This window comes from Pan troglodytes, chromosome 2, assembly GCF_028858775.2.
Source record: "Pan troglodytes isolate AG18354 chromosome 2, NHGRI_mPanTro3-v2.0_pri, whole genome shotgun sequence".
NCBI lineage: Eukaryota > Metazoa > Chordata > Mammalia > Primates > Hominidae > Pan > Pan troglodytes.
In genome coordinates this window covers 76,598,784-76,616,308 of record NC_086015.1, presented here as the reverse complement: position 1 = coordinate 76,616,308, position 17,525 = coordinate 76,598,784, and the positions used below count along the sequence as shown (strand labels likewise).

Genomic DNA, 17,525 nt, shown 5'->3' with positions numbered 1-17,525 from the left:
CTGCCCTATAGCAAGCACTCAGTAATTGATAACTCTTGTTATATTATTTTTAATAAAGAAGAAGGTTTGGGTCATGATTTGGAGAAAGGTGAGTGAAGTAGTTAATGAGAGCAGGAACGAATGAGCAGTTCCCTTGTATCTTATCTAGGAAGGATATTTTCTCTTACTTCTTTTTCTTTCACTTCATCCATCATCCTTCCCTTGAATTCATTCCCCGGGTCTTCACTATCAAGATAAGATGTGTTTCTTCTTCATTCTTCCTCCCACCCCAAGCCACCTAAAATCTAACAAAGCTGGAAGAACTCAGGCAGAACTGAAGCTTGAAGCCAGGCAGATTGTCAGATTGTGCCCGGAGGTGATATCTTTGTTAAGGAAACATCCTCCCCACCTTGGCTGTTTCTAGCGGGGCGGGCTTGGCCCTTGAGAGTAGAGGTCCATGGCTGGGTCTCCACGCATGCCCACGCCCAGCTGCCCTCCTCAGAAACCGCCCATGCTTCTCCACACGCAAGGCCCCTCTGGAGGAAGACATATGTTTCTCAATCTGTGGGGCTGTCAGTTGGCATCTTTTTCAAGAACTGAATTAACTTGTCGTCCTAGAGGGAAAAAAGAGAAGTGCTTTGTTTTGTGTTGTCTGTAGGGTAACAGGCCTGGACTGGGTCCAAGTTTGGGGGTGCTCCTCTTTCAGTTGGAGGTGGGGGAGCCATCTGATTGGAGCCTTGAGGCTGGGGGAGCTCTAAGTCACAGTTTGGCTCAATTCTATAAAGTGACGTGTGTTTAGTGAGTGCCAGGCACAAGACCAGGCACCAAAGGCTCAAAAATAGTTAAACAACAGCACTCATGGTGGAGTAGAGAGACAGAAGAGAAGCAACTGTAAAGTCCTAAGATAAGTGCCTAGGTAGGATGTACATGATGTGCAGAGAATGGGGAAAGACCAGAAGGTGTGGTAGCCAGTCTTCAAGATGGCTCTCAATGAGACACACTGCTTGACATTCATGCCTTTTTTTAGTTCCTTCCCGTGTTGAGTCTGGGCTGGCCTATAAAACCAACAGAATGTGGTAGAAGTGGCTCTGTGTGACTTCCAAGGCTAGGTCATAAAAGGCCTTGCAGCTTCCACCTTGGTCTCTTGGAACGCACGTTCTGGGAGAAATCAGCTGTCATGTCAAAAGTCTGACTATGCTGAGGCCACCATGCTGTGAGGAAGCCCAACCTAGCCATGGGAAGGCATCACAAGAAGACACAGAAATACCATCTCCATAGCCAGCTTTTCCACCCATCTCACCCAGGCAAGGGACAGGTGTGTGAAGGAGCTATGTTGGATGTCCAGTCCAGTTGAGCCTTCAGATAACTCCATCCCTGGCTGCCATCTGACTGCAGCTGGCTGAGAGACCCCACGTGAGAAACTTTCAGTGGAGCTAGGTCAACTCACAGCACCTCAAATAACCATGAGCAATAAGAATAGTTGAGTTAAGCTGCTAAATCTGGGTGGTTTGTTACACAATGACTGATAGAAGAAGGGTTTCTGGTAGAAAGGATGATGAGGGAGGGAGTAGAACAGTAGATTTCTGGATGGGGAGCAGCATCCCATGGAGAAGTGCATCTTGGAAAACCACATAGAAAGGAGAATCAGAATAGGCTCTTGAGGAATTAGGAGCAGTTAAATATTAATAGAGAGCAAAGGCCAGGCAGAGAGAAGTGGGGAGAGCACTGGGAGAAGTGGGCAGGGGCCAGACCTATGGATTCTGCACAGGGATTTAAACAACGTACCATGTGGTTTGTGGGAGCTTTGTATTTACTTACAATTTTGAGAGGTGAAGATGTGAACTTCCCCTATAAATCTCCCTATGGCTGCTGCTATTATTGACTTCAGCAGCTGCGACAAAAACCACTCGGGAGGCTTGGTGAACACAAATGCTGAATGGCCTCATTGGCTCAAAGAAAGAGGGGAAAGGGCTAAACACTGTTCAGGGTTCTTCCACTGCTTTCCCCGAGTCTGGGAAATGTCGCATGCCTGAGAAGTCCTAGATTCCATTTTAGCAGCAGCCAGAAACCCCCTTCCCTGGATTGATGATTTATCCACAAAGTACCTGCCCACCAGCACTGGCAAATATGTGATTTAACTGATGCTAGCACCAAGCCAGGTCCTCCCTGCAGTCTCACTGGGGGCTACTTCCACCTGCAACCCTGGCTAAAGGAGAAGAGCCCAAGGGAGGACAGTCCCCATGGCTGCAGTTTCCCCTCTGCCATGCCATCTACTTACCTTCCTAGGCCTCTGTGTTCTCTACTGTAAAACGGGGACAGTAATGCCTATCTTACCCTTGACTGGAGAGTATTAAATGAAATACTGTGATTCAAATAAGCAGCAAAAACCCCATGTACAGGGCGCACTCAGCCTATGGAGGCTGTTGTAAATATCGCCCTTGCCTTGGTGCTCTGGTCTTATACCCCAAGTCTTCTCTCGAGGTAGCAGATACAGAACAAAGGCGCTGTCCTTGGCCAATATCACTAATGGATTAGACCACTCTTTGTCTCAGCATGCAGACAGCCTCATGGTCTCGGGCAGCCACTAATATTAATTAATAGCACACATTTCTTGAGCTCTCACCATGCTACAAACGAGTTTTCTCCTGTAATCCTCATAAAAGTCCTGCAGAAACATTTTAGATTTGAGAAAACTAAGGTGGAGCGAGGATAACCTACTCAAAGCTGTGAAGCCAGGAAGAGCTGGGGCTGGAGTTGGAACACTCCAGAGCCTGCTGCTTAACCACTGCCCCGCACTGCCTCCCAAAGGAGTCTTCCCTAGAAAGGAGGAGCACAGCATGAAAGCGCACACCACCTCCCATTGTTCTCAGAACTTAGATGAACTGTACATTGTCTTTGTTTAGGCATAGCCCGTTCAATTAGCATGCTGGTGATTTTATCTTTTCCTACTAAGTCCAAGTGTTAAAGCAACAGAAGAAGGGCTCTTTTAATCCCAGTTCCCCATAATTACTAGTGAGAAATAGCCTCAGAAAACTCCATACCGTGTTTTGAGGTTTTGAGGAATGATCTGGAGCTTACGCTAGAAAATTAAACCAATGAGGACAGGAACTCTATTTTCCTCACCTCTGTACTCTCTATACTTAGCGCAGTTCCTGGCCCATAGTAGATGTTCAATACATATTTATTGAATGGGTGAATGCAGGATCTACTTTTCCATTAGGCCTAGTAGACACAGTGCCTGAGGCCCAGATACTGTTAGGGATACACGATAGTGTTGTTATTTTCCTTTACAAACAGGAGAAAAAATAAGGATAAAAAAATCAATATGTAACAATGAATCCAGCCTAGATGATATTCTTTATGCCAATGCAGTCATAAAATATAATTTTTTTTTTTTTAATGAAGTGAAGGCAACCTAGTGATGAGAATTCTAATGCAGTCCTGAATGAGTGAGGCTTCTGTGTAAGTGCCCAGTCGGGTACAGGGTAGATCGTAGACAAGATCCATTTCTTCCCATCTGTGCTTTAGAAGTAGAAGTGCAGAGCAGGCCATCTGTGACACCACATGTACCCAGTGGCTCATTCCTTTCATGTCCACGGCCTCTCCTTGGCATCAGGGATGATTGGACCAGCATGCAACCCTGACCAGGGACAGCCAATAGGGGCTGCTCAGGGGCACAGAGCCAGGCAGGAAATGCTGTGCCCAAGAGGTGCCACAATCAGCAGTGCCAATCCAGAAGGACTGAAGCTGAAATATGAAGAAAGAATCAGTAAACAGTAGAAAAGCTAGAGAAGACACAGAGAAATGGAGACAGAGTAACTGGGTTGTGAGAAGTGTGGAATGGAATGAGGATCCCTCAACTCTCTCTGCAGCTTGGACTAGCTGATCTAGTTCCTGTGTGGACTCCAAACACAAGACTCACCTGCATTTACTGAGTGCCTTCTGTTTTCTAGGCCCTGGGCTAAGTGGCTTATGTATATCATCTCATTTAACCTCCCAACAACCCTATAGAGGTGGTTTTATCTTTATCCTACTTATCAAATGTGGAAAGGAAGCTTAATTCATTTGCTCAAGATCGCATAGCTAGTAACTGGAAGAACCAAGCCTCAAAAACCCAGCCTGTTGGACTCCAAAGTCCATAATTTAACCAACAAACCAACTTGCTTTGTCAAATTCTAAAGTCTATTCCAGACTCCAGGAAGCTCAGCAGTTCACCTTTCTTGGTTTCCCTTGAGATCCCTGTTATCAATATGTTATATGTGTCCTTGCAATTCACTGGAGTAATGGCTTGAGGTAGTCTGAAAATCTATTCTTTATCTGCAAAAGACCAACGGTCCAGGAGAAGGTCAAGAAAGAGAGAGGACCTGGGGTAAACAACAGGCAATAAACATGAAAAACAAAAACAAAAACAAAAAACTGGTGAGGAGCTGTATATTGGTGAAGAGAAGCAGCCCCAGTTTGCCAGGTCATGGTGAGAATGAGCTTCAAGTAGTCAGGAAGAGGCCAGATTAGGGAGAGTCCAGAGAAAAAGACCAAAGAGGTTGTTCTTTCCCCCCATAGACAAGGGGCTTCAATGGTAAGAAACAAGAGGAAGTGTGTACAAAGCAGCATTTAAGAAGCCTCATGTGGTTGGCTTAGCCAGGATGAATTTGCCACAGAGAGGGAAGAAGCAAGAGGTTATTTTTACAACAGTAGGAGAAAGATAACCAAGTGTGAACTTTGATGGTGGTGTGGGGGATGGGAGGTAAGCACATTGCATTGTAAAGAAAGACTGCACAGGAGTAATTAGAAGGCAGAAGGGGAACCAGAGGGAGGAACCATCTGTGATTATGTCCAGAAAATTAAAATCTCAGTGGCAGAGACTTCTAGTTGTCCACGATATCCTTTTCACCTTCTTATAAAAGCTCATAGTTTTTAGCTGGGCACGTGACTGCCTAAGATAAAGGCTATATTCTCCAGCCTCCCTTGCAGTTTGGTGTGGCTATGGGCCTGTCTCCTGCGGAAACGGATCTGCCCTGGAGTCCCTGCTGGGCTCTTTCACTGTCTGGGAGCAGCCATGGGAAAAATGGTCTTGGTCACAGTGTGGTGATGGATTCAGATTTGGAGAGCAGCAGCTGGGGCCATTAGTCAACTACCCTCCCCATGACAGGAGATCTGAGAGGGGCATTTTTGTAGCTGCCACATGCTTTCCATCCATTTTGTTGTTGTTGTTGTTGTTTTGTTTGTTTGTTTTCATTTTGTTTCTGTCCTGGCTCAGGTAGGCTCTCACCTAGTGACCACAAGATGGCTGCCACAGCTCCAGTATCACATCTCACTGGGTAAACCAATGGGAAAAAACATTTGCCTTTTTCCCAGCACCCACTGTGAAAACCTCATTGTGTCTCATTGGTTCTGAATGAGTCACATACTCACTTCTAAACCAATCACTGTGACTAGGGAAATATGACCTGCTGATTGGCTGAGGCCTAGACCACACGCTCCACTCCTAGAGGGAGGAATGACACTCTAGCCAGATTCTAGAGCCAGAGTGTAGGGGAGGGTGAGTCCCCAAAGAAAAATGGAAGGTGGGGGAACTATGCTGGGGAGACAGCAACAAAATATCCTTGATAATAGTATTAAATGTCCCCACACTTGTTTCCTCCTAGAACCCTATTTGCTGAGTTACTTGTGCAGAGCACATATTGAGAGATGTTGGACCTTAGAAATACAAGACATGCATAATATCTCTGTAATTACACCTTCTGTTTATTCTTTACAAATAGGCCATTCGAGTTAGGAATGTTAGCAAAGAGAAAATCTCCTATTTATTTATTTATTTATTTGAGACTGAGTCTTGCTTTGTCACCCAGCCTGGAGTACAGTGGTATGATCTTGGCTCACTGCAGCCTCAACTTCCTAGGCTCAAGCAATCCTCCCATCTCAGTTTCCTGGGTAGGTGGTACTACAGGCATGCACCATCACGCCTAGCTAATTTTTTTTTTATTTTTGGCGGGGTGGGGGGTGGTCTCACTTTGTTGTCCACCCTGGTCTCGAACTCCTGGCCTCAAGTGATCCTCCTGCCTCAGCCTCTCAAAGTGCTGGGATTACAGATGTGAACCACCACACCTGGCCAAAATCTCCAGGGGAGATGGGGCCACATGGTTGATGGAAACATCCACTTGACCCTTCTTGATATATTCTATTCTCTTAGATATTTTTTCCAAAACAGATGAAGAGTTTGCCAGATTTTATGTATTTTTAGGAGAAAAGATAATAAGACCCCATAAATTACCCCAAAGTGTCCTTAATGACCTTTCCATTGCCTCTCCTCAAGTACTCCTGTAGCCTCCTCAATAGGAATCGATTAGGAGTCTTCATTCTCCTCTTATCATTGACAGCACCTCTGGGAAAAAAAAGGCCATGCCCTTCCCTCCCACCTGCTGTAGGGATTAATGTCCAGATAAGATCCTAACAGAAAGAAACAATTTGGATTCAGCAGTTGTGAGCCAGTGGGGCTAGGTGACCACCAGCATTTAAGATATTATATCCTGGGCATGTGTGAATTGATAATATCTTTATTGATTCTGAGGAGTTACATGACAATAAAAGCATGTTCAAAAATATTTATCACAGAGTATTGTAGCTAACAGACTCCATTTTAAAGTTTACAAAAGATAAATCATAAATGCCGTTCTTGCTTAATATTCTACAGTTTCTCTTTAAAATAAATGAAAAGATTATAAAAAATAATAAGAAAAACAGTAACACTGAGTTCTTTCTGTAGGTCAGGCACTCTGCTAAGTACTTCATATGCATTATCTTGTTTAATCTTTACAACCGTATAATGGGGTAGGTAATATTATTGTTCACATTTTATAGATGAGAAAACTGAGGCTCGGATGGCCACAGTGGCTCACGCCTATAATCCCAGCACTTTGGGAGGCCGAGGCAGGAAGATCACTTGAGGCCAGGAGTTCGAGACCAGCCTAACCAACATGGTGAAACCCCATCTCTAGTAAAAACACAAAAAATTAGCCGGGAGTGGTGGTAGGCGCCTGTAATCCCAGCTACTTGCGAGGCTGAGGCAGGAGAATTGCTTGAACCTGGGAAGTGGAGGTTGCAGTGAACCGAGATGGCACCACTGCACTCCAGCCTGGGGGACAGAGACAGACTCCATCTCAAAACAAAACAAAAAAAAAAAAAAAAGAAAATTGAGGCTCAGTGAAATTAAGGAACACATTCAAGACTATATAACCAATAAATAAAAGAATCAGGGCCAGGCACGGTGGCTCACACCTGTAATCCCAGCACTTTGGGAGACTGAGGCGGGCGGATCACTTGAGGTCAGGAGTTTGAGACCAGCCTGGCCAACATGATGAAACCCTGTTTCTACTAAAAATACAAACATTAGTTGGGCATGGTGGTGCATGACTGTAGTCCTAGCTACTCGGGAGGCTGAGGCAGGAGATTGCTTGAACCCAGGGGGCGGAGGTTGCAGTGAGCTGAGATCATGCCATTGCACTCCAGCCTGGGCAACACAGTGAGACTCCATCTCAAAAAAAAAAAAAAAAAAGAATGAGAATTTTTTTTTCTACAGATGAAGTCTCATTCTGCCACCCAGGTTGGAGTGCAGTGGTGCAGTCATAGCTTACTGCAGCCTCAAACTCTTGGGCTCGAGCAAACCTCTCACCTCAGCTTCTCCAGTAGCTGGGACTATAAGCACGCACCACCGTGCCTGGCTAATTTTTTTTCTTTTTTCTTTTCTTTTTAGACAGGGTCTCACTCTGTCGCCCAGGCTGGAGTATAGTGGTACAGTGGCACGATCTCAGCTCACCGCAAACTCCACCTCCTGTACTCAAGTGATCCTCCCGCCACAGCCACCCGAGTAGCTGGGACTACAGGCACACACTACCATGCCCGGCTAATTTTTGCATGTTTTGTAGAGATGAGGTTTCACAGTGTTGCCCAGGCTGGTCTGGAACTCCTGGGTTCAAGGGATCCACCAACCATGGCCTCTTAAAGTGGTGGGATTACAGGCATGAGCCACTGCATCCAGCCTATCAGAGTCAGAATTTGAAATCGGGTCTAATTTCAGTATGTGTGTTCTTAAAATTAATGTGCTATACCCTACCACTTAATGACACAAGCTTTTCTCCCCCTAGCATACCTATCTCATCGGGATACTGGGTAAATCAAACGCACTAAAATATGTAAAGATATCAGACACTTTGCAACCTGCAGTGAATGAGCCATTGGAAGCTGTAGGTTTTGTTTTGACCAAACTCTTTGTTTATTGTCGCCTTTAACTTTTGTGGAGTGGCATTGCCAAAGATCCCTGATGCTTCTGTCTCCCTTGAGTTGCCAGACCAGACCCAGTGACATGTACCAGGCTTTTGTCGGCTCTTGCCCCCACTTATAAGGCAGGATCCAGGCTTTTTACTGAATCTTCTCCTAGTAAGTATTTATAGAAGTCATTAGGGTGCCACATATGTGCTCATAAATATGAACAGTCAGTACGTCCTGGCATAAACTACTCTATTTCCTTTCTCCTGCTCTGGCCTCCTTATTCTGGGCACCCTTGGTATATGAGGTACCACTGCTGCTTTCCCTGTACAATTGGGTACAATTGTGCCTGATGCAGGGCACTGTGACTTCTCATTTCTGCTTTGCTGGTTCCCCCGAGGACCCAAAGCTGCATGTTTTCAGGAGTCCTCAATGGGCAGGAGTCCTCAAGTGTCATCCCCCCTATAGTATAATAATCTGTTGGAGAACATGAGGAATCTGAATAAGAGATTTTGGGTAAGCTTTATTAAAGTGTAGTATGTATATAGAAAGAGACATAAATCATAAGTATTCAGCTCCATGGATTTTTCATATTTTTCATAAAATGAACCCACGCATGTAACCAGCACTAAGATCAAGAAGCAGCAGATTCCCAGCACCAGAGAATCTCCTTTGTGCCCCCTTCCATTAGCAAGGGCCGCCCCCCTTCCCCAGGGTAACCGCTATCTTAATTCTTTTTTCTGAAATGGAGTCTTGCTCTGTTGCCCAGGCTGGACTGCAGTGGCGCGATCTCCAATCACTGCAATGTCCGCCTCCCAGGTTCAAGTGATTCTCCTGCCTCAGCCTCCCAAGTAGCTGGGACTACAGGTGTGCACCACCACACCTGGCTAACTTTTTTGTATTTTTGGACTTTTTTGTTTTTTGTACTTTTTTTTTGTAACTTACAATTTATGTCTTTTTCTGTATACAGATGGGATTTCGCCATGTTGGCCAGGGCTGGTCTCGAACTCCTGACCTCAGATGATCTGCCAACCTTGGCCTCCCAAAGTGCTGGGATTACAGGCATGAGCCACCGCTCCTGGCCCTGCTATCCTAACTTCTAACACTATAGATTCTGGTTGCCTCTTTTAAAACTTGATATAAATAGGAATCATATAGACTTTTTAAAATCTAGTTTATTTTGCTTAACATTATGTTCGTAAGATATAGTTACATTAGTGAATACAGCTGTAGCTTATAATTTTCATTTCTGTGTAGTATGCCATTGCGTGGATATAGCACATACAATGTTTAGTTATCCATTCTAGTGTAGATGGGCATTTGGGTAGTTTCCAGTTTGGGACTCTTACGAGTAGTGCTGTTGTGAACATCTTTGTTCATGTCTTTTGGTGAACATATGCAAGCATTTCTGTTGGGGATATATACATATGTGTGTGCATGTACGTGTGTGTGTATGCGTGTGTGTGTGCATGTGTGTATGTATAAATTGTTGCTAGGTCATAGGCTATGCATATATTTAGCTTTAGTCAATACTGCCAAACAGACTTTCTTTTTTTAATTTTATTTATTTGTTTATTTATTATTATTATTATACTTTAAGTTCTAGGGTACATGTGCACAATGTGCAGGTTTGTTACATATGTATACATGTGCCATGTTGGTGTGCTGCACCCATTAACTCGTCATTTACATTAGGTATATCTCCTAATGCTATCCCTCCCCCTTTCCCCGACCCCACGACAGGCCCCAGTGTGTGATGTTCCCCACCCTGTGTCCAAGTGTTATGATTGTTCAATTCCCACCTAGGAGTGAGAACATGTGGTGTTTGGTTTTCTGTCCTTGTGATAGTTTGCTGAGAATGATGGTTTCCAGCTTCATCCATGTCCCTACAAAGGACATGAACTCATCCTTTTTTATGGCTGCATAGTATTCCATGGTGTGTATGTGCCACATTTTCTTAATCTAGTCTATCACTGATGGATATTTGGGTTGGTTCCAAGTCTTTGCTATTGTGAATAGTGCACAATACACATACGTGTGCAGGTGTCTTTATAGCAGCATGATTTATAATCCTTTGGGTATATACCCAGTAATGGGATTGCTGGGTCAAATGGTATTTCTAGTTCTAGATCCATGAGGAATCGCCACACTGTCTTCCACAATGGTTGAACTAGTTTACAGTCCCACAATAGTGTAAAAGTGTTCCTATTTCTCCACACCCTCTCCAGCACCTGTTGTTTCCTGACTTTTTAATGATTGCCATTCTAACTGGTGTGAGATGGTATCTCATTGTGGTTTTAATTTGCATTTCTCTGATGGTCAGTGATGATGAGCATTTTTTCATGTGTCTGTTCTGCCAAACAGACTTTCAAAGTAATTAGACCAATTTACACTCCCATCAGTGATACATGTATTTGGATAAAGTTGTTATAGTATTATGGTTCATTTTTTTCTTTGTCCAAAAGCCCTTCAAAACTTAAGTCCTGCTCAGGCCAAACTGCCCCCTCTCCATCAGTCTTTTCAGTGTATCAATTAGAGTTTGTGGTTGCAAGCAACAGAAATCAACTCTAGCTAACATATAGGAGATGCTCATACAATGACAGAAGGTAATTTTCCAAAAGGAAATCTGGATGTTGTTAGAATGGGAAATGGATTCTGGACTAATGGATAAGACTTGGATAGGAACAGAAACTAAGGCAATGTTGGAGGCTATGGCATGAATCACAGCAGCAGTCTCCAAGCAGGAACCTTTCTGCGAGCATGTCACCCTGCATGGAAGGGCCTCACTCTTGATCTTTCATTATACAGTAGCCCAGGAAAGAAAATCCAATTGCCTGAGCTTACATAGTGGGCCTGTTCTCCAACATATTAAGCTAGAGAGAGGCAGGGACTGTGCCTTTGAGTTCTGTAGTGGGAGATGATCCCATCCCATGATGCAGTACTTTCCCTGCAGATCTCATTAACCAAAAATGAGATAATTCCCCCCAAAAGTAATCTAGAATGAAAGATGAAGATTTCTGGAAAAATCAGAATGTAAAATGAGTGCTGGGCAGCCAAAGAAAAAAGATGACTGTCTACCAATCTAAGAGAGATACGCATACAAGGAGTAATGACCAATAGGAAGCCAAGTCACATTTTTTTGGTAGCTGGGGCTTGGACCCCGAACTGCAACACAGATGACTTTGGTAGCTCAATTGGACCACATGGAACATCCTTGCTTTTCTAAACTTTTGTGTTAATTTTCTAGGACTGCTGTAACCAATTACCATGAAGTGCATGGCTTAAAACAACAGCAATGCGTTCTCTCACAGTTCTAGAGGTAGAAGCATGAAGCCAGGTATTGACAGGAGCATGCTCCCACTGAAGGCTAGAGGAAGGATACTTCCTTGACTCCTCCTAGCGTTTGGGGTTGTCGGAAGTCCTTGGGGCTCCCTGGCTTGTAGCTGCCTTGCTTTGATCCCTGCCTCTGTCTTCACATGGCCTTATCTTCTGTGTGTTCCTCTCCTCTTCTTATAAGGACACCAGTCATTGTATTTAGGTCCCACCTTAAACCAGTATAACCTCTTGTTAACTGATTACTTCTGTGAAGAGGCTATTTTCAAATAAGGTCACATTCTGAGGTTGCTGGTGAACACAAATTCTGAGGGGATGCTATTCAAACTACTACAGTTGATTCAGTTTCAAACCAGAGAATCTGGTGAGCTCTGATCCCTTTAATTCCTCCCACCACTTGCTGATACAAGTCTAATGTTTTCTTGCATGCTGGCTACATGGAAGAAGTGGAAGCTATGAATTGCAATCATGGCCTGATCTTTTAATGCATTATATAACTTCACTCTCCTTCAAACCTGATCCACTCAGTTCCCAGAATTGACCAGATTGGTATGGTTCAGTGGTAAAGAGAAGAGGCTGTAGTGGAACGGCCAAGATTCAAACCCTGGTTTGGGCCAGGCACAGTGGCTCACACCTGTAATCTCAGCACTTTGGGAGGCCGAGGCAAGCGGATCACCTGAGGTCAGAAGTTCAGGACCAACCTGGCCAACATGGTGAAACCCCATCTCTACTAAAAATACAAAAATTAGCCAGGCATGGTGGCAGGTGCCTGTAATCCCAGCTAGTTGGGAGGCTGAGGCAGGAGAATCTCTGGAATCCAGGAGGCAGAGGTTGCCATGAGCCAAGATCATACCATTGCACTCCAGCCTGGGCAACAAGAGCGAAACTCCGTCTCAAAAAACAAAACAAAAGACAACAAGAAAGCCTGGTTTGACCTTTTTACTATCTGGGTGACACTCCTTGTGTCTTGGCTTTCTTATCCATAAAATGTACTTGATGAAAAATGTACTATTTCATCAGGCTATAGTAGTAAAAGTTAAATGAGAAAATGGATCTAAGTTCTTAGCTCGGTGCCTGGCACAATATAAGCACTAACTTAATGTTGTCGTTATTAATTTGTGTCTTCCTGAGGGAAGTGGGTATGGGAAAGGAGGCTTAAACATGATTCCCCCTCAGAAAGGCCTGATGGAGTTTTAATAAAAAACTTGTAGCTTTTTTCTCCCTGCAGTCTTTATGGCCCTCATCCCTCCTACCCCAGTCTACAGGAAGCCAGGCTGGAATAGAAAACCTAAGAGCAGACCTCATGGTATATGTGCCCTCCTTAACAATCAAGGCTTTGTTATTAGGCCAAGCTTAAGGCTCCCGGCTCTGTTTTCCCATAGGGCGAGTCCTCTCTCAGAGGCACTCTGAGCCCACGTGCAAAGACATTTCAGAGGCCCATCCCATCCATTTACCAGGCACACCTGGATGGGCCTGGGGCTCTAGCTGAGGTCACTGCTATGCCTAGGAACAGCTGAACAGGCAGCTCAGTTATCTCTCGGACTGGAGACTGCCTGGCTGGGGCACCTGAGGCCGGAGCAGATCCCTGAGGTTGTAAATCAGGCTATGCCAAGATCATCCTAGGAAGACGATTTGGGCTTCTTTCTGTCTGAAGGCTCCGGTGCCCTGGCTTCATCTAGGGGATGGCAAATAAGACTGGCTTCTCCAGAGTGACACAGGACTGGCCAGGGGCCAAATTGCTATTGATTTTTCTTGCTAGGGTCTGAAGCTGAGATAGGAGATGGCTTTTTGCTTCAGTTGTGTGGACCATCTCAGGGGGAGGCAGGGGGTTGGGGGGCAGGTGAGGGGTGAGGGACTCCTTTGCAGGAGCCTGGGCCCCTGGCTGAAGTCACTGGAGGAGAGGGCACATGTCAGGAGCAGAATAATGACTCTGCAGCCATCATGTGTCATGTGCAATGGAGGATGACCGTGATGGCCCTGTTGCACTCCAGCCAAGGGTCCAGTGGGCTTTTTGTTTTTTTATAGCTTGCCGAATTATCTTTTAGTGTCTGACTTCACAGTAGGAAAGGGTTTGACACCTCCAACTGCCTTTCCTCCTTCTGCCAGGATGATGGGAGCTAAGCAGAGCAGAACCACAAGCTCTGTGTTCAGGCTGGCCCCTGTGGCAAGAGTGCAAGTGGGGGCTTATGAAAGCGATATCTAACTATTCAAACATTATCCATCCCACTACAAAATGCTATGTAAAATAAGTTCTACCCTCCAACTTGGACAAATATATCTTCCTAATGCCCTGCAACACCAGGATGGACTTTAGATTTCTCGGGCTCCTTGGTCCTCCACACCCAAATGTGATCTTGCAGGGAGAGCAGCCCTGACTCCACCCACTCCCCTTCTGTTCCACCTCTCGTTCCATTTTGCATTGTGAAGAATGTCCCTCACTCATGCATGCTCTCTTTCTCTCTCTGTCTCTGTCTCTGCCTCTCTCTCTCTCTCTCTCTCTCTCTCTCTCTCGTTTGTGGACACTCCAGCTGCATATCCATGTCCTTCAAACTCCATGTCCATCCCCGCTGTCCTTCAAACAGCTGCCCCTAAGTCAACTCTCAGACTTGGGTGCACATGCTGGTGGGCAGGTTTGGACTTCCAACAAAGAAAGAAGGGAAGAGGCCAACGCACATTCTGGAAACAGGATTAGAGCTACTTGGGCAGAGAAGTAAGGATTCCAGGAAGCCAGACTAGGGCCTGGAAGCGGGAGTGCATGGGGCTCAGGTGGGCACATCTCTTTGGTCCCATGGACTCCTTAAACATCTGCCCCTTTGAAGAGGCACAAAGCCAGAGGGGACCCTTTGAAGTGGGAGGCCAGGGCAAGACCCTTGTTGCCTGGTTCAAAAGGCTGTTCTGTCCACGATCACACCACCACGAGACTCCAATCTTGTTCCACGATCACAACACCATGGGCACCATAAGATTCCAATCTTGTACCAGTGCTTCATGGTAGAGAGCATGATTTCTGAAGTCTTGGGGAGATGCATCTTTGACTTCTCTACCTTCCAAAGAACAGTTCCCCGGGATAGTAGGGACTGCCTCGGAATTAGGAAAATGAGAGGAGAAAACAGCACCCCAGCCCTGACCCATGCCTTCCTTTTGGGCTTTCCTAGATCAAGGTTCCCTCTGAAGGCAGCTCTCCCCTCCACAACCCATGTGTTTTTTGTTGTTTCCTAATCCTCAGCTTGGCAGGCCCCTGAGTGCTGCATCCATATTTTTGTCTGCTCTTTTGTCTGATGAGTTTCTCCCTACATGCCTGAGCTGGCAGCAGCAAGCCTGCGAGATGAAGCTCCTGCCCCTTCACAAGAAGATTCATCATGTTCTTTGAAAAAGCCTTTGCAGCCTTCATTTTTCTCCCTCTTGCCCGCCATCTCCCTCGTCTTTTGGTTCTATTATATATATTTTTTAGCAGCCTTGGTGTTCCCTGCATTTTTTTTTAACCACAAAGTTGACTGTTATGTAACAGTCTCATGGACCTGCCTCCCAGAATCTAAAGTGTCTGTTGCTATAACTACAACGCTCATAAATTCAGCCTCCCTGAAAATTATGCATTTTCCAAACTCCCCAAGTGGAGACTCAGAAGGGTTAGGTTAGCTGGATTTTAAACCATAAAATTCATGTCTAGACCCCCAAATCTGTACTGTATATTTTTAAAACATTTATAAAGGGACCTGGGTTTCTTTTCATTTCTGCAGACACTTTAAAGGATAAGTTTTATTTCTGCATCTGGAATCACAGACTTTCTCAACTCTCCAGGAAAGAGGTTTTTGCCATACTACCAGATCCTACTGAATCATACTACCAGAAACCCACTGAATAGCGGGGAATGAGAGGAAAGGTGTGACTTGGAACTAGCCAGTGGCTTTTGTGCCCAGTCTGTTTTTCCTGCAATGCTTTGGATTTCTGATTTGAGCTCCATTTCTGGAACTCTGTGTAGGAACCAGGTCATGTATGAGAGGAGCTAAGGGGACCTTGCCAACTGGTAATAAGTGAAAGGAAGACTGTTCTAAAAGAAATAAGATTGCTGCTACTTCAGGAACCAGGAATCCAATCGCTACCCTCCATTCCTGCTGCCACTGCCCTGATCCAAGACACTGGCTTCTCCTCCCGGGTATGCCTCAGTGGCTTCTGTGAGATACCTGTGCCTTTCCCAGCAATATCCATTCTCCTCCTTTTTCGTAGGGAACCCCAATTTTGTTGGTGATGGCAATGTACCAAGCTAAAAATTACCTTCCCAGCCTCTCTCAGAGATGAGGGTATGTATTCATTATTCATTGCTGCATAGAAAATTGCCACAAACCTGGCTGCTTAAAACAATGTACGTGGGACTGGGAGCAGTGGCTCACACCTGTAATCCCAGCACTTTGGGAGGCCAAAGCAAGCAGATCACTTGAGGTCAGGAGTTCGAGACCAGCCTGGCCAACATGGCAAAACCCTGTCTCTACTAAAAATACAAAATTAGGCAGGCACGGTGGTGCATGCCTGTAATCCCAGTTACTCGGGAGGCTGAGGCAGGAGAATTGCTTGAACCCGGGTGGCAGAGGTTGCAGTGACCTGAGATTGCACTGCCACACTCCAGTCTGGAAGACAGAGCAAAACCCTGTCTCAAAAAAAACACAAAAACCAAAAAACATACATGGCCAGACATGGTGGCTCACGCCTGTAATCCCAGCACTTTGGGAGGATCGTTTGAGGCCAGAAGTTTAAGATCAACCTGGGCAACAAAGCAAGACTCCATCTCTACAAAAAATATATATATTTAAACACACACACACACACACACTCTCTCTCTCTCTTATTATCTCACAGTTTCCATGGGTCAGGAATCTGGGCGCAGTTCAGCCAGGTCCCCTGCTTCTGGATCTTTCATCAGTTTGCAAGCAAGATGTCAGCCATAGCTGGCATCTCAGCGGGAGGTTTGATTGAGAAAGGATCTGCACCCAAGCTCACATGGTTGTTGGTGGAATTTGGTTCCTGGGAGGGCTGTTTGATTGAGAGTCTCAGTCCTCACTGGTTGTTGACTGGAAGCTGCCTCCATTTCTGGCCATGCGGGCCCTTCCAACATGGCAGGTATCTTCATCCGAGTGCACAAGCTGAGAAGGCAAGAGAGAGAGTCTGCTAGCAAGACGGAGGTTATAATCTCTTGTAACCTAATCATGAAAGTGACAACTCATCACCTTTGCTGTGTTCTGTTGGTTAGAAGCAAGTTGTTTCTAACTGCCATATCATGCTGCTGTTGTTTGAGCTCCTGGGCTCAGCCATGCTTGAAGTCCCTCAATCCCTGGACTTTTCAGTTACAAGAAACAAGAACCCTCTTCCCCGCTTTTTTAGCTGGAGCCCACGTGAGCTGAGTTTTCCATCACTTGCAACAAAAAGAGAATATTCTAATACAGTAGGCTTCTATAAATATTTGATGAGTGGATTTAAAGGAAGTGCTGAAGAATTGATAAGCAATTTTAGAACTCTGAAGGCTCAAGAGCCTAGGAATAACACCCAAGGGTTGGCAAACTTTTTCTGTAAGCAGCCAGCTAGTAAATATTTTAGGCTTTGCAGACCACACAGTCTCTGTTGCAACTAATCAGCTCTGTGTTGTAGTGTGAAAGCAGCCCTTGACAATACAGAACTGAGAGTGGCTGTGTTCCAATAAAACTTTATTTACAAAGTCAGGCAGCAGGTGGGATTATCCCACAGGCTGTAGTTTGCTGACCTCTGCCATAAGCTACTGGCAGGTGTGAGAAGGATTGTTAAGTGTTTCATACTGAAAAAAAAAAAAAATCTGAGCAGGCTGGTGACCTTGGGGGATGCTGCTACAAGGTTGGGTGATGTTTCTTCTCAATCTCTTCATATCTGTCAGTCCTCTCCCCTTTTCTCAGTCCCCTCAGTGCCTGAAGGGCTTTGGTAAAAGGGAG

The 17,525-nt window shown here is 45.2% G+C and overlaps 1 long non-coding RNA gene across 4 annotated transcripts in view; it reads left to right on the top strand.

The window, feature by feature from the left end:
• Positions 1 to 17,525, top strand: part of LOC104005620 (uncharacterized) — a 103,150-nt gene that overhangs the window by 44,824 nt on the left and 40,801 nt on the right. The gene's annotated exons all lie outside the window — the stretch shown is intronic.